The following is a 26,121-nucleotide window of genomic DNA, read 5'->3' as shown; positions in this document are numbered from 1 at the left end:
CTGCACATTTCAAAGTGTCTATGTCTTAGCTTCCTAATTGGCCACTCCACTATTTTGTGAGAACCCCTGAGTGTGGGTATTTGCTGGAACCCTGGCAACCACCCATGCCTGGCTATCACAACCCCCTCCAGGTGCTTAGCAGGGGTTGGCAGTGGATGACCCAACTGCCCCCACACACCGAACTGGCTTCCATTTGTTCCACGGTGTTCTCCGTCTAAAAGGCAGGGGTTCCTGATGTATTTTGGAGACTATCTGCCATTCATATAGCAGGCTGTCTGCCTGTTTTATTTATGTGTAGGTACACACCATTCAAAGAAAACCTGACATAGAGACAGAATTTATAGAACACTTTGGGGGAAGCGGGGCAGGAAACGAGAGAGGAGTTTTCTCCTTGCAGAAGCTCCTTTATGTGATGAAATGATTCTCTGTGAGGTTTCTTTAAATATCCAGCTGCCTCGTTGCAATGAAAATAAGATTCATTTATAAGAATTCCATTTACATCAAGCACTTCCTGGCTGCACCTGTCACTCGGAGTGTAGCACACCTGGTGATGTCTAGGTAAGTGTGGCCTGGATGGTGAAGTGCCATGGCAGGATTGAAGCACCGGGGTTTCCAGGCCAGCGGTCCCTGGTCCTGCCTGTGCATCAGAAGCATCTGGAAGGCTTGTTCAAACCCAGAATGTTGGGTCTCACTCTTAGTGGGGTTTCTCATTCAGTGGGTCTGGGGTAGAATTTAAGAATTTGCATTTCTAACCAGTTCTCAAGTGATGCTGAGGCTGCTGGGCTGGGGACCCCAGTTTGAGAACCACTGCTCTAGCCTGATGGTTAAGCTCAGTTGCCATTTTCTGCATGAGCAGGGGCTGGGTGGGGGGAGGGCATTCCTCCCGCTCCCCTTCATACAAGCTCTCCAGCCAGGAGGATTGAGTGACTGACAGATGGCCTCTGACTACGCTGCTGATTCCCCCTGATCATTGTGTTCAAGGCTCTGGAGGTTTGACCCTGGACTCTCTTCCAGGCATCAGGCCAGGAGAAATAAAACTGGGCAGAGGTGGGTGGGCCTGGGTTTGACCTACTGTGTGAACTGGGTGCTCCTGGGCAACACCCTAGCAGATGTGCGCGTACCTCAGCTTCCTCACCTGCATGTCAACCTGTCTCACCCAGCTGTTCTGAGGTGTGACCGGCCAATCTAGGTCATACATACTTGGCCACATGGCATGCGGGATCTTAGTTCCCTGACAAGGGATTAAACGTGCACATCCTGCAGCCAGAGCTCGGAGTCTTAAACGCTAGACTGCCAGGGAAGCCCAAAGGGCAACCTTGACAGTGGCTTCCGTGGACCGAGAACTTGATTCAGACCAGGCGCTGTCCTGGCCACTTTGCACACACCATCTCACTCAGGGCGACACTTTAAGAGGTCACTACTGATACAGCTGCCTCCTCGTAAAGGTCTCCCCTCCACCACTCACAGGCGTGTTATCTGTGCGGCCCTGAGACCTCCCTGCCTGGGGGCTTGCTTCCTGGGGGCCATCAGGACTGAGCTGACTCCTGCAGGGCTCAGCATCTCTATGGCTCCCCGGAAACAGCCCTCAGGGCAGCTCCAAGTAGGCAGGCGGGGGCTGACAGCAGCCTGGGCCATCTGCAGTTCAGGCGGCTCCCTGCTTCTCTCCCAGAGCAGCTGGGGGAGGGAGTCGCCATTTGTTTAGGCCTCTGCAGTGTTTAATCACCACGCAGTGCTGCCTCCTTCCCTCCTCCCTGCTCCAGCGCCTGCTCTCTCCCTGCAGGAAACGGCACTCTGCCTTCTGCCTCTGAGGGAAGCCATGAAAAAATGAACACAGCACCCAGAGAGAAGGAGACAGGGAGCAGGGAGGGGTGTCGGAGCCAGATGACCAGCTGGAGAAGACAAGCTGCTCCCAGCAGAGCAGGCTCTTGTTGGGCGAGCTGAGGGGGCTCTGACGGGCCCTCCATGGGGTCTTGGATGGCCATTGGTCTCGGGGTTCAGAGCAAATTCACCTGCCTCTGAGCGAGCTGGAATGCAGAGCCCGGGCCTTCCTGCAGCTTTCGGAGAATCTGAGGACAGTAGTCTCTGCCTTTGCCCTGCAGAGGGCCAGCTCACGCAGGGACATGCCTTCGGGAAGGTCAAGTCCAGGCCAGGCAGAAACTTGACACGCTCTTCTTCTCCATCCATTTTCCCAACAATCCCGTGATGGCACTATCACTACCCCTATTTTCCAGGAGGAAACTGGCACTCAGAGAGGTGGAACCTGCCCAACAACAACCAGCCAGAACAATCGAGTGAGATCTACTTATTTTTAATTAATAAAATGACTTTCATTTACTTAAATAATGCACACATAGTCTCCTTAGAAAGCTATCATTTCAGATAGAGGGATTAGGACCCACATCTGTCGGCCTTCGACTCCACAGTTTTGCTATGACATCTGATGGTTCCACCTCGCTGTTAGCACTTACCCACCCTCCCTTCTTTACTTTTCAATGGTAGTTTTTGAAGAAGTAGTGTGTGCATGTGATTAAAAATATACAGAAGCAGAAACAAGATATGTTCTAAAAAACGCAGTCCCAACTCCCCAGTCTTGTAGCTCAGTTCCTCCCACCAGGGAAATCGTGCTCGTGGCTTTGGTTTTCCTTCCAGAATTGTTCCGTCATTGACATGTATCGTGGTCTTTACACCATCTGCCTGGAAGTTTCCTGCCCTGGATATTCACATGGTTCAGCCCTTACCGGCTTATTCAGGGAGGGCTTCCCTGACCTCTCTAGCTTGTAGGTGGCAATATCTACACCACCACCTGACTCTATTAGCCTCCCCTGCTCAATCCTTCTCCACGGCACTTACTGCCTTCTACTTGATTTCATGTCTCATCTGATACCCCACTCCCTGCCCTGGAGCAAAAGGTCTTCCTTTTTTCTGTTGCTGTATTCACTGCCACACCTCTGTGCCTGGAACAATACCTGACGCACAGGTGATGATCAGCTTCACCAGGAGCACCTTCACAGGTCCGGCCTGGGTCTGCAGGGGCGACCCCACCTCGACCCAGAGGGTGGCATGTCATACATGCTGAGCTCAGCCTCCTTTTTAAGAATACAAGTTTCAGCTCAAACTGATCGTTGTTCCTGGAAGACAGGAACGTGCTTTTTCTACTCCTTGTTTCAACCGAGGACTCAGCCTGGTCTGGGCACATAGAGCCCAGAATGGCTGGACTGGAAACTTGACCCCTACCTCACACCACAGACCAAAAAAAAATTAGTAAAATAATACATTGTCTGGAGATGGTATATGGAAGAAACCCCCTCCATGAAAATGAAATATCTCCATGACTCTGGGACTAAGGAAGACTCTCAAAGAGAACACAACAATCACTAACTACATGGAGAAGTTGAGAATTTTTCAACATTAAAGTGAAGAACTTCTGGTATACCCCTCGAGACGAGTGAAAAGGCTATCACAGGGGAGGGGAGCGTCTGCACGAGACAGAAGGCAGAGTGCATGGTGAGTCCTAGATTAAAGGGCTCTGGGGATTCAGGCTCCCCAAGACTGCCTGCAGCCACCCGGGAAGGCTTCTCAGAAGAAGCAGAAGGTGACTCCATCTCACTCATCACCCAGCTCCAGCCACTTCCTCCTCCTCCATGAAAAGCCAGAGAATTAAGACAGACGGAAGAGCCCTAGCCCCCTCCTCCTTGCCCCACTCGGAGATAACCAAGCAAGAAAAAACAAACGAGAGAGCCTTGGAGCCTGGCAGGGCCTTGAGAAGCTGGGCTTGACAGGGCAACAGCATTTAGCAAAGCTCACATCATCCATCACTGGGGCCCAGTCATTGAGATACTGGGCATTTGATTAAACTAATATGGGCGGCTGGGGCGAGGCATGGCTGGGCGCTTCCTACCCTCGCCTACAAATGAGACCGTCACACACAATCCGATTACCTTGACTGCCACATTTATCTCGGGAGAGGGGCCATCCATCACTCCTCAGCAGCTGGCTCTGCACGTCCTTCTGCAGGAGGGGAGTGAAGCATGCCCCAAGTTTCAGCAGGCAGTGCTCACTCGGTCATTCATTCCATCATGCTCTCGGCAAACACCGCCCCAGATGCCCAGTCTGGGCTAGGTCGTGGGATGGGCACTAGGGTTCCGAGGAGACACAGTCCTTGGCCTGGAGGGGCCCACAGAGGGCGCGTGAGGAGGTATGTGAGCTGGCAACCGAGGAGAGCTCAGTGCGTCCCACACCTGGGGCCCAGGTTTGCAGCCCAGCTCCCACTCCACCAGCTGGGACCCTGAGTATGACCCGTCATTGATCTAGTCCTCAACTTCACACCCGAGAAAGGGAATGGCAACACAGGGCAGCCTGTCCAACAGAACTCCTGCAGTGATGGAAATGTTCCATCTCCGCGCTGCCCAGAAGAGGGGCCACAGGCCACGCATGGCTATTAAGCGTTTGGAACAAGGCTGCTGTCCTGAGGAGCGGAGTTTTACACTGTATTTAATGTTACTTCATTAAATTTGAGTGTGACCGGCCACATGGGGCTCTGGCTCCTGTGTAGGACACCGCAGATACAACAGTAGCTGCTTTTTCAGGGTTGTGGTGAAGGGTCAAACCAGGCAGCCTTCAAATGCCCAGCCCTAAGCTCTGCATGTGACACTTGCTCACTGAAGGCTGGACCCCTCCTCCTCTGAGGCCAAGGATAACAGCAGTGGTTATCTGATAACATGGTCACCACTACCGTTGAGTTGTCCAGCAGGGCGGACACTCTCGTTTTAAAGAAAAAGAAGCAAAATTCAGAGGTTAGGATGACACAAACCGTGATGTGGCAGACATAGCTTGAGTCTAGGCTGTTGTGGGTTTGAACTCCCTGGCTCCCCACTGAATACCTGGTTAACCAACAGACGTGCAGCAGGAGCAAAGGCCCGGGGACAGGGCATGTGAGGGCACATCAGCTGGGTAGGCAGAGACCACCACAGTGTGCAGACCAGCTTGCCCTCTGGACTGGACCCTTCAATGCCAGTGCCAAGGTGGGTGCCAGGTACACAGAGGCACCCCAGAGTCGCCCCAGCCCCTCCCAGTGCAGGGCAGCACTGGGACAGCCGCCAGAACTTTGGGTTATAAATATACCAACCCTAGGGACTTCCCTGGAGGTCCAGTGGTTGAGACTCTGTGCCTAAAAGCAGGGGGCACAGGTTCGATCCCTGGTTGGGGAACTAAGATCCTGCATGTTGTGAGGCATGACCAAAAAAACAAAAGGTTTTTAAATATACCAACTGTAGATGGGGCCCCCTCCTGAGACTCTGAAAGAGGACAACCACACAGGGGGTCTCCATGACACCGCAGGGGGAGCCTGGGGACCTTGGGCTGCCTTCTGCTTTATAGGATGTCAGTCTGCACAGACTGGAAGGCTGGCACACATGGGCTCAAGCCAGTTTCACCAGAAACCTGAGCGCTGAGAGTCACGTGTCCTCAGCGGGGGCCTGGCCATCCCTTGCAGGGCTGAAGTGGGGATGAGGGGCGCTCCTGAGTGTGCGAGCAGAACTCAGCACCTGCAAGCGTCGGCACTGGGACCTGTTCAACACCGGCATTGTCCCCAGCTCTCAGAGCGGGTCAGAGACGGGGTGAGTCGCCCCCTAGCCTGCATCCTGTACGTCTGGGAAGGCTGGAGAGACGGCTTTCAGAAACAAGCACTCCAGTACGGACCTGAAGACCTCGCCCTTCACTGGTAGTCTGTGTGACCTGGTGCCAGCCACATCACACCTCCATCAAAAATGAGAATAAAATCACCAGCACGCCCTAATCCTTCTGTAAGGATCAGATAGAACATGCAAAAACACTTCTAACCTGGATTTGGACAAATCTGATAGAATCTAAGCATGCCAGTGGACAAGCTTTCTCGGTAACTTCAGAGCAGCCTGACCCTGGAGAGAAATCACCTCCCTAAGGGAAGACAAGCCCCCCTGCCCGCCTCCGCCCCACAGAAACAGCTGGAGCTCAGGAGTCCAGTCTCCAGACATTCAAGAGATGGCCTGCCGCCGGCAGAGGACTCGTCATAAAATCAGAGGCTGGAAAGGGGCAGGCCCGGGTCACTGGAGGCCTGCTTTGTGAGCTCCTCCCAGAACCTGCCACGGGGGTGGCTGGCAGGCTCCCAGGAGTGGGCTGCCCTGGCTCACTGGGCCAGGCACGGGGGCTCCCAGCTGGCCAGGGTGTCTGGGGAAGATACAGGGGACATGCTACAGCTGTAGGAGGGAGTAGGCTGCTCTGGATGGAAGGCAGGAGGCTCCTGGCAGGAGAGCACCACTGGGCTGGGAGATGGGGAGAGAAGCCCATCTGGCTCCAGGTGGGAGCCAGGCCAGGAGAAGAGCCTAGAGGGATGAAGTGACCTGGAAGAGGCAGAGATGAGATGGGGCTGGGGAGAGGGGAAATCAGGGGACTTGAGGAAGCCTCCCCTGAACACCCTCTCCCACCAGACTCACCCATCTCTGCTGGCCCAGTCGAAGGCATACTTAGCCACTCACACATTAGTATAAAGGGAGTTTGTAACAAACAGTACCAAGATGAGCAAGGAGCAATAATTAAAGGAAAAATAACGAGGTGGGGGAAGGTGGCCGGCAGCTCGCCCTACCAGGCAACCTCCACAAAGGAAAGGAAGACACCAGTGGAGACCTTCTGCTGCCAGGACCACTGGCATTTCCCCCCACCCACACCCCTCCCCAAAATGCCAAAATGCCAACACTCTTTTGTTGCCACTTAAACCAATTTGGGGGTAATTCTGCAGGCAATTGTCTTCCTATTTACAATGCGGCTCAGTGATTGCATGGAGGCTGCCGGTTCAGGCTGTAATTGTATGGTAATCACTTCTGTTTATGATCGATGCGGAAATCACTATTGTTTTCCAGCAGGCTTGTTAAATCAAAAAAGTGCAGGGGTTGGGAGGGAGGGTTTATTTCTGTGAGTTGGAGCCCCGGGAAAATGAAATTAAGCAGAGCAACTCATTGTCGGGGGGAGGTGTCTCTGACGGCAAAGATACCCTCACCAGCTCAGAACTGAGAGACACAGAGGGACACAGGGATGCAGGGACAGTGAGAGAGATGTGGACGGTGTGGATGGAGAGACAGGGAGGCAGGCAGGGACGCCGAGGGAACGGCCAAGCTCGAGACAGAGATGTCAGATATTCGGGTGCTCCAGAGGTGCCAGACAGGTCCTACTGCCCACGTATGCAGAGATGCCAAGAGAGAGGGCACCCCCTTCCACGCACCCACACTTCACCAGCCCTGCTCTCATCCATTCCTAGGGAGGTGGGGACAACCCAGGTGCCAAGTAGCAGGCCAGGCACCACCTGCCCCATCTGGGATCTGCCTGCGTTCTACTTGCCCCTGCCCCAAGGCCGCCTACCTGCCACCTGGAAACAGGGTGGCAGATGGCACCTGGGGGGCTCAGGTGGCAGGACCAGGGCAGCGTTGTGAGTTGTGTGCTGTGAAGAATGGGGTGGGGGTGGGGGGAGCCACCCACCTGGGGGGCAGAAACCTGAACCTCCCAGAGGCTGCAGGGGCGAGCGGCAGTGCCTCCCAGGCGGCCGTGGGCACTCCATGGCACCACAGGACCCAGCCAGCCCAGGCTGGAGGCCAACGGCCCGCAGGGAGCGAGCAGGCACCAGCTGTGTGTGCAGCTCGACAAACCCCTAGGCTGCAGACTGAGCTTGGCTGAGGGCATATGTTTATTTTCTACTACATGCTCCTCTTCCCCAGCAAAAGAGACCATCAGGCAATGTGTTGAAAATCACGACTCTGGCCAAAAGCATTAAGTGTTTGGTTTCTAAAGCCTCCAGGCCCGACGCCCCTTGCCTCTGCCAGCTCTCCTTGCGGTGCCTGGTTCTCTACACCTGTCTGAACCACTCTCTGTATTTCATGGTTCTGCCCCCGCCCCCCTCCAGGAAAGCCTGTCTGGGGTTCACCTGGCTGGATCCTCCTCTCCTGGCCCCACGGTACTGAGTGTCACACTGCTGTGACACAGCACTGTGGTGGCCCACAGCTGGCTCGAACCAGCTCAGTGAATGAACAGTGAACGGGTGACAGGCAGGCTGGGCCCTATCACAGCTGACCTCGCAGTGCCCAGAGCAAGAATACCACTCGACGGTGTGGGCAAGAAGGCCAGCCTGACCCGACGAGGTGGCTTTCTCCAACCCAGGGTGCCTCAACTCTGTTTTTGAGCCCTGCATGTTGTTCTCCAAGGCGGTGAGAGCCCTGGGATGGAGGGCAGTAAGCCTTCCCTGTCCTGAACGGACAAGACCCTTCCTGTCTCTTGTAAGACCTCCTGAGTCCAGGTTCAGGCCCTGAACTTGCCCTGGCCCGGCCTTCAAACAGGCCACCTCCCAGTCGGGCTGGGCCGTGAACTGGGGTGCCCTGGCTGCCTAATTAGGGGCTCGGCAGGGCATACCAGGCAGCCGCTGGAAAAACCTTAGAAGTGGAACAATCACTCCTAATTGGACTTCCAGGATTCAGCTTAAAAAAACAGACTGCTTCTCCCCTGGGACCTCACTTCTGAAATATATACAAACAAGAGACAGTTGTTCAACATTAAAAACAAAGTTGGCTAAAATGAGAATTTAAGCTACAATGAAGTTGTCTAAGTGGAGAGGGACCCCCAAGGGCCATGAGTTAATGTGTGTGCATGCGCGCATGTGCAGACCCGCACGTCCACACAGGGAAGGCTGGGTGATTAGCAGGTGGATTACCTTTTAGGGTCATGGTCTCCTCTCAGCCCCTAACCAAGCCTGGGATCCTATGGTCTGGACCCTCCGCCCTTCAGGCTCTGTCAGGGAAAGGGACAGGAAGGTCTCTGGCGGGCCAAAGACTTGCACTCTGAAGGTGGGAGGCCAGAGCTGGAGCCTCAATACCACGCAACAACCCCCGCCCACCCTCAGCCCCCGTGTCTGCCCAATGTTGGCAGCAACTGTATCCCCTGTCCCAGGGGAGAGATGGTGCCACACAAGTGGAAGCATCCTTCTGGACCCTGAAGCACTCTAGAAACCAGATGTTTTTACTCCCTGCTCCCACTTGTAATCTCAGAGCCAACGTCTGACCTCTGTTTATTTAGCACCCTGGAGTCAGGACTCTGGGTGGGAAGTGTAAGGTAAGACCTCCTGGCCGGAGTGTCCCCCCTCCCCACACGACCCCCCAGAGGGGCAGAGCGGTCCAGGTGAATCTGCAGAGCCGCTGACAGGAGGCCGAGGCTGGAGGGCAGAAGCCAGGGCTGCTTGAGAAGGAGCCAGGCCAACCGAGGGAGGCGCTGGCCCGAGAGATGGGGCAGTGAGGCTTGGAGACTCAGTCTGGACTCATCCTGGTGCTAAGCATGACAGGAGTCAACCACCCGGTTTTCAGAATGGGAAAGTAGAGCCCCCGAGAGGCGAGTGACTTCCCGATGGTCTCCAGACTCTACTGTGCTCGGAAACAATGACCACCTGAAAGTCTCTCTCTGCAGGCACCTCTGAGAACAGAGAATTCTCTGCCATCCCTGAGACAGGCAGAAGGAAGCTGTAGATAGCCAGGGCTGATTTCACCAGGAAACCATGAGACGCCTTTCCTGAAGGTCTGGGAGGGTCCAGTCAGCTACCGGAGGATGGGAAGTGACTTCTGGGGTAGGTTCCAGGAGCCTTCCCAGGCCCCTCCTCCAGTCCCCAAGTTGTGCAGGGAGAGGGCTGCGGAGCCCGATGCCCTCAGCTGTGTCTGGGGAGGAAGAACATCCCTAGAGCCTTGGATTGGGCCCCCTCTCGGAACACTGTGTCTTCCCTCTGGTTTGAGTGGGCTAAGGGCGTGCCTGCATGGGAGAAGGGGCAGGAAAGGTCCAGATGCAGTGCCTGCCTTTGTCCTGGCCCCCAGGCCTATTGGGGGACCGTCCCCCCTACCCCAGCATAATGATAACAATTAACATTCATGAAACGCATCCCCTGTGCCAGGCACATGGATGTGGGGGGTGCTCACAGACACCTGGAGGTCACTGCTGTGACCACCCTGATTCTGTGGAGGCTGAGGCATCTCAAAGCTTCAGTAACTCGCCTGAGTTCACACAACTGGTAACTGGAGGGGCTGGCCGCACAGCCTCTCCCTGACACTGCCCACCATGGTGGGCACCTGCCTGCCCCAGAGGGAACAGGACTTGCTAATTCTTACACGCATATGCCATGCAGCTCCCAAGGTGCCCCTCCCACATCACAGACACTCTCAACATCCTCCAAGTTCACAAATCTACACAAACCCACAAGAACACCATCATATACACTCATCCAATAGTCTGGACACATGCCTGTCCAATCTCGTGGTACATGATGTATGTACGCAGATGCAAAACCCATGTAAGATTCTCCAGCATTCCATCTTATACTCTCCTGCAACAGGCACACTCCCACTTCACAGACGGCCCTGTTCACCTGGTGCCTTCCAGAATTGCCATCATCATTTGAGGACTTTAAGCTCCCAGAGGGCAGGAAGCCCCTGTCTCTCTGCACATGCCCCACAGTGCCCAACCGAAAGCCAGCTCTTCAGTTGTTCGTTCATTCATTCAAAACATACTAATGTGTAGTTTTTGCCTACTTGGATGCAGAACATACAAACTTGAATGAGCTATAGCCATGAACTGGAGGGGCTTCCCCCGTGGCTCAGTGGCAAAGAATCTGCCTGCCAACGCAGGGGAGGCGGGTTCGATCCTTGAGTTTAGGGAAGATCCCCTGGAGCAGGAAACTGCAACCCACTCTAATATTCTTGCCTGGAGAATTGCATGGACAGAGAAGCCTGGCAGGTTACAGTCCATGGGGTCACACAGAGTCAGACATGATTGAGCGCACATGCGCTTCATGAACTTGAAGAAACAAAACATTCCCGTGCAAACCTCACAGTGAACCCAGAGAGGGCACAGGCGTGCGCACACGTGTGGAGGGCATGAGTGCAGTGCCTTGGCAGGACGCCTGCTCCAGGACTCCTAGAAAGTAAGGGGGCCCACATTTTACAGAAGAGGCAACTCAGTGGCTAAGGGGAATCACAAGCTCCTGACCACCTGGGTAGGGTGCCAGCAAGGCTTCAGGTAACAGGTGTCTAAGGCCAGGGAGACATCTGGGGAACCCAGCCTGTGGGTGGCCAGATCCATCCCGGAAGCACCCCCACGTTCATCAGGAAGCCACAACCTGAGAGGAAACCTCCATGGCGGGGCTGTAACCCGAGGACAAAGATCTTATCCAGGTCATCAAACGTATTTCTCAGAGAAGGTATAACACCACACAAAGCTTTGAGAGGATTATCGGCCCCTGACAGGACTGATGCTGGGAGGCTTAATTCCAGGGAGGTGGGTGGGCTGTGGGGACTGCTCCCAGGGTGCAGGGTGGGGTCAGGAGGGTGGATGGGTGGTGATGATCCCTCTTCTGCTCAGTGGCGCCTTGGGGCAGGGGCATTCGGAGAGAGCGGAGGACCCATTTCTGTTTCAAGGATCAAAGTGGTCTGGACAGCAGGAGCCAGGGCCTGTGCTCAAAAAATGAAGCCACCGCTTGGTCCTTGCTCGCTTTCCTGTCCTGATGCTGACCTCTGAGCACCCCGCTCCATGGGCCGGGCTGTCTCCCTGGGGCAGAAGTCATTAGAGACCCAGTGGTAAGGCTGCCCTGGGTCCAATAAGGTGGGGGGTGGGGGGTTTCCTCTGCTTTGGGTGCTACTGCCCTGAGACCCCTCAGGACAGTGGTGTCTGTCCTCCCCTGACCCAGGGCCTTCCAAAACTGCCCACGAACTTTGGGGACCTGATGTTGGCGAATGAAAAGCAGATACATGTGAGGGCTGAAGCCAGCAAACGGTGAGGGAGCCCTGTGCGGGGACCAAGGAGAAGGTGGAGGGAAGGGTGGGGAAGCACGTGGGCAGACTTGGGCTCTGATGGAGGATTACGAGGAGGGGAAGCAGGAGGGTGTGTCCCCAGAGGAACGGACCCAGCAAAGCACAAGGAAACCCATGACGGAGCAGCAGGACAGCTGATGCCTACTCAGGGCTGAGCAGGTCCCAGTGCTGTGTTCCAAGCTGCAGCTAGAATATACTCTTTAATCTTTCCACGACCTGATGAGATGGGTGCTATTCCCCCATTTTACAGATGAGGAAACTGAGGCTTAGAGGGGGTTAGAGGACCTTGTGTGGAACAAACAGGAGAGAAGGGGAGAGATGCTGGTGAACAAGGATGTCAGGGCCGGGGTGCGGGGGGTAGCCTCTGAGGCGTGAGGGCCTCCAGTCCCTAATAGCGGGGAGCCATGGGAGGACCATGCCCTCTCCACCCGGAACTCCTCTCCATACCCACTTCTCTGGGAATACCCAGCCCTCACCTCCTCCAAAAATTCTCCCCAAGGAGACACATCCCTCAGAAGCCACGTGACCTGGCCCTGCAGCCCCAGGTGCATGAGGTCTGATCCCCAAGACTGTGGCTGCCTCAGACTCCGAGGCTGGGCCTGATGCTGTCCAGCCTTCCGGAGTCCAGCACCCAGCTGTTGTCAAGCCCTAAGGTGTGAGACAAATCAGCTCACTGGCTCCTGGGACCTCCCCCATCTCTGAGGATTTCTTTTCACTGAGTGTCCTTCCAGGAGCCCTCCGGACAGCTGGAAGCTGGGCCTGGACCCGCGGGCCTTATCCTGCCAGTCCGCCTCCGCCGGGCTGCTGGCCCCCGAGGCCGCCTCCACACAATGCGGCTCAGAGACCCTCTGCCTGGCAAATGCACTCCACACAGGCTGGGGGCTCACGGACCCCAACAAACTATCCATGGACCTCAGAAGGGAGGCATTCTTGGACAAGCCGCCTAGAGGGCTTCCGGAGTCCAAAATGTAGCGTACAGCTCCTTTCCCAAGAGAGACATGAAAGTGCGCACCTATGTTGGGCTCCCCCCGCCCACCCTGCCCTTGCTCCAGGGCTAGGACACAGACAGCTGCCTGCAGGGCAGCCCAGGACTTCTCAGGACAGAACGAGTGCAGGCACACTGGCACCCCTGGGGCTCCCCTGTTCTTCGCAGGTTCCCGTTATAGTGGCCACACAGAAGAGGGGCAGGAGCCCTTGGACAGCCCGCCCTCTGCCCTGCACGGCTAGGTCTCGGGTCACAACACAGTTTAAGGAGTGCCTTACAGACAAGGGAACTGAGGCCTGAGGTGTGGTGCGACCCAGGCTCTTGGGCTGGAGAACTCAAGAGAAACCCTAAGCCCAGTTCGTCTGGAAGCTGATCACACGCCTCGAGGGTATTAAGTCAAAACCTGATGGTAATGAGAGTTGCCACTCACTGAGCAATTATTATGTGCCAGACACTAACCGCCCGAAGCCCCTTCTCATCTACTTCCTGCCGCAACCCTGCGGGCACGGGCAGCTCAGTTTTATTAATTTAGGAGACAGAGACTTGGAGAAGTTAAGTGACTTGCCCAAAGTCACCCAGTAAATGACACATGTGGGTTTCATAATTACTCCCCTGACGCTGTCTTGGGAAGGACGCTGGGAGGCCTCGCTGAAGAGCCCGGGGTGGGGGTGTGGTGAAACAGGGAAGTCCTGCAGGGCCCGGTGATTCACAGAAAGAACAGTGGGGAAAGTCCAGGGCCCTGTGCATGGAGGGAGGGCTGGCAGCTCCCAGCAGGAGGCAGGCTGAGGCCCTGGGACCCAGCATGGAGGGAGGGGCTGGCAGCTCCTAGCAGGAGGCAGGCAGAGACTGTGGGACCCAGCCTCCCTATAGATCCGCAGTGACAGAGCTACGAGGCCCCTTAGACACCCTCCATCACTGTCCAACAGAATCTTCTGTGATGATGGAAATGTTCAGCCACTGCTGCCCAATGTGGTAGCCACCAGCCCCATGGGGCTACTGAGAACTTAAATACGACTTGTGTGATTGAGGGGTCTGAATGCTGAATTTCAGTTAATTGTATCCAACGTACACTTAAATAGCCACCTGTGGCTAGTGGCCTTTCTATCAGACAGCAGGGTAAACCCAGTGATTCTTCCTACAGGCGGGATCCCAGAGAAGGATGAGGGCTTCCGCACATCACAGGGTCACCTTGGGAAGCCAGAGCTGGCCTGAGAGCTTGGAACTCTCCTTTTTTTCCCTGGGTGACTGCCTTCGCTGCGACCCACCTAAGGCTGGGCTGGTCATTTAAGAGACATATATATGAGTACCCAGCACTGATACATGCATGGATGGCCTGTCTACAATGTACAAGCTAGTGGGGATGACGGGGGCTCCCCTGGTGGCTCCATGGGTAAAGAATCGGCCTGCAGTGCAGGAGACCTGGGTTTGATCCCTGGGTTGGGAAGATCCCCTGGAGAAGGAAATGGCAACCCACTTCAGTGTTCCTGCCTGGAAAATTCTACGGACAGAGAAGCCTGGCAGGACACAGTCCGTGAGGTCACAAAGTCGGACGTGACCAAGCAACAAATACACTTTCCAGTGCGGATGATACCTGGTGGAGCAGGGTCCAAGATGAAGAAAGAAATGAAATAAAGCACAGCAGACAGGTCCTGTGTGCGCTGGGGGCAGGGACTAGGGGAGGCTTGCTGGCTGGTGACACTCAGGGTGGGCCTGGAAGCGGCAGGGTGGAGAGGAGACGGTAGAAGGAAGGGCTCTCCCCTGGGCTTTTCTGCCCTCCCCTCTGAAACGTGGCCCCCCATTTTCCACAGCCTCCCTCCCACACATAGGGTCTGAACCAGATGCTGCTAAGGCTTCCGTGCACAGCTACGAATCTGCTAAACAGATCACACTCTCGGGAGGTGGACCGGGTGCCTATAAATCACCAGCTGCCTCAGGCTCTGCCCGGAGCGGGCACTGAGAGGGTGTGAGGCCAAAATCCAGTTTAGAGGTTGTCCCCTGTCACCTGTCCCCTCCAGTCCCAGCCCCAGGGAACCGCCCACAGAGATTTAAACCCTCCCAGGGCGTGGCTGCAACCCCCGAGGGACTAGGGGCAGATTCCACAAACAAGGTTCTCTTTTTTTTTCCACGAAAGAGCAGAGGGGAGGCCTGGACAAGTTCCACCAAGTTCCCAGAGCTCCTCAGAAGAGCTGGCTGCCCTGGCCCCCTACCATGGGCGACCGCAGAACAGGAACCCTGCAACACGACAGGCTTTCCATTGCGTCAGCAGAGGCAGGGACATTCCCGCAGCAGAGCTCCGACCTCGCAGGGCTCTCCCACTTCCCTGCACAGATTCCTGCCCCAAGCCAGCAACATCCCTGTTCCCGGAAGCCCTTGGGAGCCCCACAGGTCTCCCTGGCTCCTCCCTGGCTCTCCCCTCCCCTGGGGATCAGACCTGTGCTCCTGGGATAAGATCTGTTTCAGCAATGACTCCACTTCCTGTACTCGTCTCTGTTGCTTCACCTGGAGGAACCACCTCCCTAGGTGTCCCAGCTGATATTCATTCCCTTTCTCACCCAAGACACCAAATTCTACCCATTTCCAAATTCAAGGACCGCCTGGGAAGTTTCAGGCTATCCCAGTCCCGAAGCCACCACTTTCCCTTCCTCCTTCTCCAGCTCCTGGAGCGTGGAACACAAGACTCTATTCATTCAGTTTTCCTCATCCCGGCATCTCTTACTATCACCTGCTGTACCATCAGATGCTGGGGGTAGGTAGCACCCACAGGCAGGACCAAGCCTTCATCACCCTCCTGTCCATTCTAGCTCAAGACTCCAGTAGTTTAACTCTTGGATTGGAGTCTACCATTTAGAGCTGAGACACAGGGCAATATTCTCAGTACAGAGATGAGAACACAGGCCCCCAGAGGGGAAGTGACTTGCCAAAGGTCACACTAATTTGGCACCAGATCCTAGATGTTATCACTTGAACGCTAGGCCCTGGAGCCATGCTGCCACCAATGGTATGGGAATTATCTGAACCAAAGCCAGATCACAGAGGCTGGGATGTACCCCAGAGCTACCGAATCTTCAGGGCACCTGGGGAGTCGCAACTTCAGGGAATGTGGGTGTCCTGGCCAAAGTCCTGACCTTCATTCACCAAATATGCACGAAGAACTGACTTCAACCCCAGTCCAGGAACTCGGAGGGCCTGCCTTTGCCCCAAGGGGTAGTCGGAGAACTAAAAATGATCTCGGGGCTCCAAGCAGGAATCTGTGCCATGTCTGGGGCTACTGGCTAGCCCAGCCTGATGTTCTGGGTGCCCGAGGCAGAGCCTGGCTGTCAGTCAGTTGTGAAGGGCACACAGCACATCAGATACGGGGGACCAAGAGCGTGTGAGCATCCCCAGGTGGCCCACCTCGGCTCCAGGGAAAGGTACAGCAAGCAGAGGCCCTGAACACCGCCCCCACCTCACTCAAGGGGACTGGGAACCTGGGGTTTTCCCCAGAGCTCCTCTCATCTCTCAAGCTCCCCTGGATGGGCCTTAAGGAGCCTCTTTTGGGTGTGCTGGGGTCCCTGGCAGAGGGCCAGCCCCTACTGAAACATCCTCCTTGAGTCAGCTCAGGCCCCAGGGGAGCCGGAGGCTACAGTGAGGCCTGCTGTTCACAGCAGGTGGACACCTCAGGATACCTCAGGACAAGGCCAGAGACAAAGTGATCTAACAGGGCTGGAGGAGGAAAGTGAAGCAAGGCACAGTGAAATCTCATATAAACTTCAAGTTCAAAATGGCAGACAGGGATTTGCAGTGGGCACGAGTGGGCATTAGCTCCACCACTAGCCTGCCCTGCCATGTGACCTGGGGGCAGGAAGTCCCTTTACCTCTCTGGCCCAGGAGCTCCTGGAGAGGCTGCAAATGCTTGGAGGGTGGTGCCTTGTTTTTCCCTGAGCAGGCTCCCTTGTGAGGCTGCTGCCTCTCTGCTGGGCCCTGGGAGAGTTTCCTCCTGCAGCTGAGGCTTCAGGGAAAGCGAAGGAAAGGGTGGCACCTCGAATGCCCCATGACATGAGAGGCAGCAGGCCCTGGCAGGATAGGAGCAAAGGGCATCCTGTGCCAGCCAGATGGCCCCCAATCCTTCTTCTTTGCAGCCCTGGCTGGGGCCTGCACATCTCCCTCTGGGGTGGAGCTAATGAACCTGGCTACAGGCCCGCTGATGGGGTCCTCCTCTGTGGAGAAGAGCCGCCTCTCCCTTGGGACCAAAGCCGCATCCATCAAGGTAAACACCTCCCTCGCCTGGAGAGCCTGTCTCCCTTTCCTTCCAGCTCTGCCAGCAGAGAACTCTCTGTTCCTGGGGACGCGAGGCTGAGCTGGCTCTCCCGCCCGATCGATGGATGACTTCACAAAGACTGACGCCTACCGGGCACCAAGACAGTCCTTGGGGAGGTCTGAGGCTGCTCCCGGGACCGTTGCCCACCCGTGACCCCTGGCTGACCTCTGCTGGGTGGGAGTGCTCTGGCGGAGGAGCTGGAGACCTGGGGCTCATGCCACTTACTAGGTGACCTTGGGCAGAACTGAATCTCGGCCTTCTCCCATGCTAAGTGGGAGCACCTGGCTTGTCTATACCCCCCTTGCTGGGAGGCTGTCGGAAAATGGAAGGTCCCTGCATCCTATGGACTCCTCCTGCACTGTCACACTGTCTAACATCCTTACCTCCCGTCTGTCCTAAATCTCCATCCTTCCAGGCCAGAGATATCCAGTGGAACTTCCGGCCCCAGTGGACATCTTCTATGATTTGACCTGCCCAGCCTGGTAGCCACTAGCCACATGTGGCTATTGACCATTTGAAACGTGGCTGGTGCAGATGAGAAACTAAGCTTGTAATTAAGTGTACAAACAGCCACATGTGGTTAGTAGCTACCATACTCCACAATGCGGTTCTAAACAGAGCTCTGCCATCCTTGTTCCCTGGAGTGTGACCCATAAAGCTCCCAGGTAGGGTTCTGGTTGAACAGCTGTGGGAGCTTTCAGTCTGATTGGCTAACAGCAGACCTGGAACTCATCTCAGAGTTCCCAGGGACTGAGCTTGGCCTGATGATTTAGTGCTCAGCCAACACTGACTTACAACCAGAAGCACGCTTTCAGGCTCTCCATCACCTCCCCACTCCAACAGAGGAAAGCAGCACACGACCAGCTCTCTGCTCATGCGCTCCCTCGGGAGTCAGAGCGCTCGCCACCTGCCAGGCCCAGTGGCTGGCACCAGGCTATACTGTGATGCGTAACATACAGCTCCTTCCTGCCTTCAAGGAGCTCACAGTCAAGGCCACCCTCGGGTCACAGTTATGACTGGCTTCCTCTGTCCCCTACTGGGTGGTCTCAGGGACATCAGTTTTTCCATCTGAAATGGGGCTCCCGAGTCCCTGAGCACACAGGCTGCGGTGAGAACCAGTATGTGAGAGAGAGAGAGAGAACAAGAGGCAAAGGGGCTCTTGCTGAGAAGGTGGCTGTGCAGGGGAGCGGAGATGGCAGAGTGAAGCAAGTCTCAAACTCTGTGCAGGCTGCTGCTTCCGGTAAAGACCCAGATTCTCACCAAAGCATCACTGTTTGGTGGTTTCTCACTAAGGAAGTTCAGGGTAAAAATAGCTCAGGAGGGGACTTGAATCCTGCTAGCAGTGGGGGTAGTCACCGCCTGGTTCATACACACAAAAAAGGGGAACAATCTTACTAGTAGCCACGTGGACTTCAAGGCTCACCTCCTTACACCCCCTGTCGTGGGATAGACTCTGCAGCAGATGGGAGATGACCTTCCAGCCCAGAGCCTCAGAACTGGAAGGGGCTGAGTCCCTATAAACCATCTGGGGTCACCCTGATCTCAGGGAGCCATCACCCTGCCCACTCCAACTCCCTCCCCAATTGGATTTCTGGCCCACTCTCAAGGATGGGCCATTAAGAAGCTCTCTGGGGCCAACTCCTTGCCAGCTGCCTTACAAGACCTTCCTGTGGAAGGAGTTTCCAGCCATGCCTAGCAACCATCTGCCAGTCCAGCCTGATGGTCAAGGGTAGGGAACCTAGGTCTCCATCCTGAGAATGATGGTCTCCTGGAGCCCATAGGTGGTGCAAAGGGAGGGAAAGACAGGGAAAGACAGCCTGATCTCTCCTAGTACCACCCCAGCTAGCTTTCAGTTGGACTCAAGAACAGAGGCTTATCTAGTGCACCAGGCGCCAAGGTTTGTAAGATTTCCCCAACACCAAAACCACGTGCTCCCGACCACAGAGACAGACCTTCAGCCCAGGCAGTCCTCTGAGAAACCCTCTCTCCAAGGTCTTAAATGAGATCTTCACAGCCTGGTGTCAGGCACCACAGAAAGGCCCCTTCCTGCTCTCTGGTGCAGACCCATCTCTCTTCCTCCAGCCCGCCTCCCAGCAAACATTTGTCAGAAGTATGTTCTGCACCCACCACCTCTCGGAAGGGCACCCTGCAGCAATGGTGGCACCACCAGCGCCCATCGGGGTCTCTGGGCGCTGTCAGCATCAGGGCTGCATCCTGACAAAGGAGCAGCTTGAAGTTAAGGACCCTCGGCCGCTGCCTCCGCGGAAGGCTTCCTGGCCCATTCAGATTTTTGCAATAGCAGCAGCCAATTGGGGACGCAGCCTTGTAAAATGTCTGCTGGAGAGCCAACACTTCACCTTCGAGAGTGGCGGGGGTGGTGGGAGGGGAAGCAACCTGGCCCCGGGCCCCAGAGAAAATGAGGGGCCCCTGTATGAGCGCACAAAACGGCCCGGTGCACGCCGGTGCCACTCTCGCCGCCAAGCCTCGGGCTGACACCATGCAGCACACGGCGCTACCCACAATGCACCGGCCCTTCTCTGTCACACACAGGCACGCACACTCACCCCCGCTCCCGGAGGGAGCCCGGCCCGACCCGCGGGCGCCCCGGCGCCGACCCTCCAGTCCCGCACTTACCTGGAAGTTGCACCGGCCGCGATCCCGCCCTGGCGCCCGCAGCGGGCTGGGCCCCGGCCGGGGGCGGCCGCAGCGAGCGACTCCGGGCAGGGTTCAGCCGGCGTGGAACAAAGGCTGCGTGCAGGCAGCGGGCGCCGCCTGCATCCCCGCTCCGCGCCGGGGCGGCGGCGGCGGCGCGGGGGCCCGGGCGGCTCCGGCGCCCGCTCGCTCCGAGCTGCCCGCTCCGAGGGCGCTCCGGCTCCCGCGCTCCCGCTCGCTGCTGCCCGCCACCGCCGCCGCCGTCCGGCTACCGCACCGCACACATCAATTATTCATCGCCCGTCTCCAGCTTCCCGGGCGAAGCCAATCACAGTCGGAGGCTCTGCTAATGGGGCCGCCGCCGCCGAGGAGGCAGCCAGCCGCGCGCCCGGGCGCAAGCGACAGCCCTCCGGGGACGGGGATGGGCCGGGGGCGCGCGGGGGCGGGGGCGCACAGGGCGCGCCGGCGAAACTTCCCACGGCCCGCGCCCTGCGCGGCGCTCCGGCACCCCGCCGGCGCGACCACCCACCCTGCTTGCGTCCGCGTGGGGCTGGGGGCCCCGGGGAGGCCGGGCGCGCCGCGGCTGGGGGAGGGGTGGGAGGAGGAGGAGCGCGGGAGAAAGATGAAAGGCTAGCAGACCTGCCTCGGCGTCTCCAGGGAGCCCTGGCTCGCGCGCGCCCTCCCCGCCCCGCTAGTCTCGCCGTCCGCACCCCCGCCCCGCAGCCCGCCGCCCGCACTCACTCGCGCGCGCAGACCGTCAGCCCAGCCACTTTGCTGCGAGGGAGCGCGAGCGAGTATGAATCTGAGGCAGCTCACATTTCAAACTTGCACGCAGGGGTGGTGCTGGTGCACGCCGCCGCTAAGCGAACGCACGACCCGACGAGCGGCGCTCCAGCCTCCGGGCGGGGGCGGCGACAGGCCCCTTCCCTCCCCCGCCTAGGCAATTAATTGGAAGCAACACTTGTACGAGTGGGTCTCCCGGAACGCTGCCGCCCAAGGGGGCCGCCGGGAAGGCACAGCCGGTGGATGACTTCGGGTGCTCCTGCCCCCCAGGAGAATCCTCCCAAGTGGTCTTGCTAATAAGGGTCCAAGGCCGGGTGGGGGCGGAGGAGGGAGCAGGCCTGGAGGCGGCCTCGGCCCCGCGGGAGGAGAGGGGGCGGGGCGGGACTGGGGCATCCGGATTGTGACCTGGTTTAAAGGATTTTCGGAACGGGCTAAGGGGCGGAGAAGGCAGGCGGTCTGGCATCTTCCCTGGCACAGAGGCCCCTGGCACCCCTGGGATTCCCCGAGGCAGGGTGAGCGGGCGCACGTACGCTCGAGCTCGCTGACTTCGGGGAGTCTCTGTGCCCTGGAACCAGCGGTAGGGAAGCCGGGGGTGGCGGCTGCGCGCGGCCCTGCCCCGCCCTGGGAGCTGCTGCCTTCTGACATTGCATCCTGTGGTGGCCGCGGCCTCTTCCTTCCAGCCTGTCTGTCGCAAGGGCTCCTGGCGCTGAGCTGAGCAGACACCCTTGGAAACCAAACCGCCGCCCTGCCACCCCAAAGGATTCTTCGCTCCTTCTTTCGTAGGCACTTCCCATCACCGCGATCCTCTTTGGGACAAACTTTATTTTAAGCCCCTTTCCCCCAGCCCCGCCCTCTCGCAGTGAAAGTTTCTTGAATGGCAACCTAACTGCCCAAACAATTAGGAAGGTAAGTGGGGCCCCATCTTTCACTCTAATGAAAGCCAGCCAGAATTGTCTTGAAAATCCCCTCTATATGAGACTTCCCTGTACTGCTCTCCTTGCGATCATTGGAAACTGACCAGGTCTGCTAGCCGTTGACTTAGCTTCTCCTGTTCTCCTTCCTTCATTCCCCATTACCAGCCCCCTATTTTCAGTCTGAGCTCTGGCTGGCCCGGAAACTTTCCCGTCTGTCCTACTGCCAGCCCTGGAAGTGCCTGAAACAAATCACTTATCTAGAAATTATGTTCTTGCTCCCTGTTTGACATAAATCGTTAGCAGGCTCTAATCCCACCCACTGCCACTTGAAATATCACTTTCAGAGATGGCATTTGGAAATGCAGTTGTCATGGGCTTTCCCTCTGAGGGGCTGGTTAAATGGATTAATTCATACTTCATAACTTGCTGCCTTTGGACAAGAGCTAGCTTCCTGCAAGAGAGATTAATTGGCATTACCTTCCTGCAGGGCCAACCCGGGGGCAGCCAGCATAAGGACTTTCCTGCTTTGTCCAAATTCCAGGCTTTGCTCAGTCTCCCATCCTCGGAGGAGCCTCCCCTCATCCTGAGTTACAATGGCTTCTTTAGGGACAGTCATTTATTCACTGAGACATCCATCGGAGGACCTGCCTTCCCAAGTAGCTACAGAGGGGTTTGAGAGCCCATGAGGGAAGAGCCTTGGGGCCAGTGAAGACCTTCCCATTCTTCTCTTTGGTTGGTCCAATTCGCTTTGCAGATCCTGTAGAACACAGACTCCTATCCAAATCCCAGTGCTCAGCAGTGACACCCAGGAGCAGAGGAGACACGACAGTTTGGTCCACTTTTCAGAAGAAAACATTGAAATGGATGTCTCTAAGACCCGTTTTTCTAACACAAATCTGGTTTTAATAGGATGTCAGGGCTCAAACCTCGATGATACAGAACCCAAGTCACCAAGACCTCAAATACCCGAAACACCCGTCTTCTGGATTCTTTCCCCCCAGAAGTTCTGTGCAATGATAGTTCACAATATTTGCCTGGTCCTTAGTGCCTTGGGAGCCACCAAGGACCCTAATGTTTGGAACTTCCGGATTCATTCTTGAAATACTCTGTATACATTGGTACCTGTGTGGCTCTAGGCACTGAATTCAGAAAAACCACTCCTGTAGGTTGAACCAGAATTTGGTCTGGAACGGAGCAGAGGAATACCTGAGAAATACAGACCTGGAGGCCCAGCCTGGGAATAGTAACAGTCCCACCCCTTCCCCTCCCCTATCTCTCCGCTCTCCCCAGAACCCATTCTTGAAGGAGCCCCAAGGAAGGGTGAGAGAAGAGTATTGATATGCTTATTTAAACTTCACAGGCCTGGGACCAACAGACTTTCCCCAGGTGAGAGGGAAAAAAAAAAGGTAAATACTCTGCTAGCAGATTTATGTAATTAGGAAAACAAATTGTTTTCAACAATCCATTCACCAGCCCGCACAGAAGGCCTCCAGGCCAAAGCTAGGGTTTTCACATGCTAATTTCAAGACCTGCTTGGTCCCATTCCAGCCCCACTTGGTTAGCAAGCTCTTAATACTACAGCCCAGAGCCTAGAGAAACATGGATACTCCGACCAGTTCCTGCTTCAGAAAGGTATCCCCCTACTTATTCTACATTCCAACTCCACTTCTCTAACTTCCAAAGATTTTCTTAAAAGCCCAAGGTCCAAAGTGGCCCGCTCCACCCCCTGGGCGCCTGCCTTGATAAGGATCTACAGGAAAGAGGCAGCAGACAAAGGCGCTCTCCACCTCTGCACGCAGTCACTGGCGAGCTCTCCGAGTGACCTCGGCGAGGGGGGCACAGCCTGGGGGAATGACTTGGGAGGCAGAAGAAAGGAAGAAGAAAGGGAGAGCTGCGGCCCCAGCGCCATGGCTCCTTGATGAATGCCCGGGAGCGCTTGGGAAGCCCGATTCGGGGATCAATAGCTGGTGGCTTTTCTTGTGGGTGTTTGAACTCCTCCTGCCGTGGGCCCTGGCGAGGAGGAGCGGCCAATAAATCACAGCACTGCAGCCGGGAAGGCAGCTGTGGCTTGCACTGGAGGGCGGGTGAGGGAGGGTGTTTCACCCATCTGGGGAGCCTGTCGTGTGGAGCTCACCTCCACAGGACCACCCAGGCCACGGAGGGTGACTCTATGGTGGAGTCTGGCGTGTGGGAGGAGCTTCTTCCAGGCCTCCTGAGCTCACCTCTAGAGGGATGGGCTCCTGGATCCTGTTCCAGCCCAGGCCAATGAGTATGAAAGAGCAAAGCCACTGGATGTAGGTCCCCCGTGAGTGGAAAAGTGGTTCCCAGGCCCAAGGCAGGGTCACCTCCTCTGCAAGGCTTTGCGGGGGGAGGTGGAGGTGGCTAGGGGCATACAAAGCCCCAGTTCCCTCCAACTGAGACTGAGAAGCAGAACAATGAACCTCAGAGTCACCCCGAGCCAGGTCTTCCTCAGGCAGGGCTTGCTGATTCAGCAGGTTTCAACAAGGATCCCAGTGACTCAAGGATGTCATCCATGCAGGCTCTAGCACTCAGCTGCTGCTGCTGCTGCTGCTAAGTCACTTCAGTCGTGTCTGACTCTTCGCGACCCCATGGACTGCAGCCTTACAGGCTCCTCTGTCCGTGGGATTTTCCAGGCAAGAGTACTGGAGTGGGTTGCCATTGCCTTCTCTGCCAGCACTCAGCAAGGAGAGTGAAATAGACAAGGAGGCCCCGTGTGGTGTCCATGGGAGTGTGGTCGGCATGAGCTCAGGCCTTGGGAGCTGCTTGGCCATCTGTCTCCACACAACTGGGCCTTCTCGGGGTGCTTGGAGGGGCGTGTGGGGCATGGAGTGGGTTCAGAAAAGGCACACACACATATGGGGGATAACTGGCCATGGGGCATTTGTCTCACTGCCAGCTCAGTTGCCCCAGGAAGACTCAAGCAGCTGCACTGGGCGTGAGTTGATTCAGGCACTCTGCCTTCAGGGACCTTCTCCTGGGGCTTCTGCCCACCTCTGAGGGGTCAAGACACAAACTCCCGTGTCCTTCACTAAACCTGTTACCTCTGCCTCTTTCCCTCCCTCCTTCACCCTGGGCAGCCTCCTTGATTCTGCACATACAATCTCAAAGAAGGAAGGCCCAGCTGAGGTTCGGCTCCTAGCCAGCCAATGCAGGAATCTCAGCCAGCCCTGGGGCCCCTACCCACACACAGGGACAGCGGGAGGGCACAATCCCACTGGGGACACCCAGCTGAGAGTTCCAAGCTGGCTCCAGGCCTCTCCTCTGTCCACAGTCATACAGAGCTCCTGATGTCAGAGTGTCTGCCAGTGCCAGGCACAGTTCTAGGCACTTTCCAAGTATCAACATGCCATCCTCACCCAAAGCCTCTCTGATGAAGTATGATTAATTCCGCACTGCAGAGGAGAACAGTGAGGCACAGAGAGGGTTAGACAACTGGCAGAAGGATTTAAACTAACCGGCCATCTGGCTATAAAGTCTGCACCAGTAACCTTCAGATTGTATTCCCAAGATGGGACTCCAGAGAGTGATCATCAAAGTCACACAGTGAGTTAGAACTGTGATAAGAGTCGTGTCTCCCTGACTCATATTCTTTCCAGCACACCATATTACATATAAGGAAATGTCTACTTTCTTTGTATTTCTTTTTTCCTGTTTAGCCTCTGTGCGATTTAACCATCCACCCTGCATTCTGGCTTGTCCAGGGCTCCACCTAAAGGGGGGGATGGGGGTGACAGTGGAGAATGAGACTTCCCTGGCTCTGAACTTCCTGTCACTGCTCCCCACCCTTCCTGGAGGTATCCCACAGTGGGGCCCTCATCCCCCACTCAGGCTGCATTCCCAGCAGTCTGTATTTGGCATCAGCCCAAATCTTACAATCATTTCGTTAAGAAAACAAAACCAACCCCTGCCCCACACTCGATGGGCACCTCTGAGAAGCCCCACGGTCGTGAGGTTATCGGGGATCCAGGAAAGCCTCCTGCCAGACTGGAGAAGGAGAGAGGACGGGGGCGGGAACCCAGAAACCAGGCCTGAAACGGGCCCTCAGGTGGCTTCTGCCTTTAAGAGCTGCTGCCTGCCCCTCCACCCACGCAGCTGGGAAGGCAGCCACACCCAGGCTGTCTGCCCATGTCACGGGGATGTCCACAGCCTCTCAGCTACACAGAGAGGTCGGAGGGATTTCAGCAAAGACGGGAAGGCACTGACCATGTCTTTGCTAGCTGAGGAGTTGTGGAGGGAGGAGATGTGCCCAGATTTGGAGGCCAAGGCTTAGGAAACAAGCACTGACTAGCTGATGGCCTTGGACAAGTCACTTTGGCTTCCTTGAACCTCTACCTCCTCCTTTGTAAAACAGAAGCGAGGCCAGCAAATACCAGGTGCCGGGGAGGACCAAAGAGATACAGCGATCATTCTCAAGAGGCTGAGAGGCCACAGGGTTGTGGGTCCCCACATCTCCAAAAGATGCTGAAGTGCTAACCCCCAGTTCCTGTGAATATGACCTTTTCTGGAAACAGGACAACAGATGATCGAGTTAAAATGAGTTCATTAGGGTGGACCCTAACGTCATAGGGCTTCCCAGGTGGCTCAGTGGTAAAGAGTCCGTCTGCCAAT

The 26,121-nt window shown here is 56.3% G+C and overlaps 1 protein-coding gene across 5 annotated transcripts in view; it reads right to left on the bottom strand.

Moving 5' to 3' along the window:
- Nucleotides 1-26,121, bottom strand: part of ZMIZ1 (zinc finger MIZ-type containing 1) — a 151,037-nt gene that overhangs the window by 48,799 nt on the left and 76,117 nt on the right. The window contains exon 1 of one of the 5 annotated variants that reach the window (XM_070782311.1): nucleotides 20,537-21,363. The exons of 3 other annotated variants lie outside the window; for them this stretch is intronic. The gene's annotated coding sequence lies outside the window, so the exon portion shown is untranslated. Of the gene's footprint in view, nucleotides 1-19,777; nucleotides 20,045-20,536; nucleotides 21,364-26,121 lie in introns of those variants that run through there. One more of the 5 variants, XM_070782312.1, reaches the window with a different exon arrangement.

The sequence above is a fragment of the Bos indicus genome, chromosome 28 (genome assembly GCF_029378745.1).
Source record: "Bos indicus isolate NIAB-ARS_2022 breed Sahiwal x Tharparkar chromosome 28, NIAB-ARS_B.indTharparkar_mat_pri_1.0, whole genome shotgun sequence".
In the NCBI taxonomy this organism is placed as follows: Eukaryota; Metazoa; Chordata; class Mammalia; order Artiodactyla; family Bovidae; genus Bos; species Bos indicus.
Note: the sequence above shows the minus strand (reverse complement) of the source record. Positions and strands in the feature narration are given on the sequence as shown.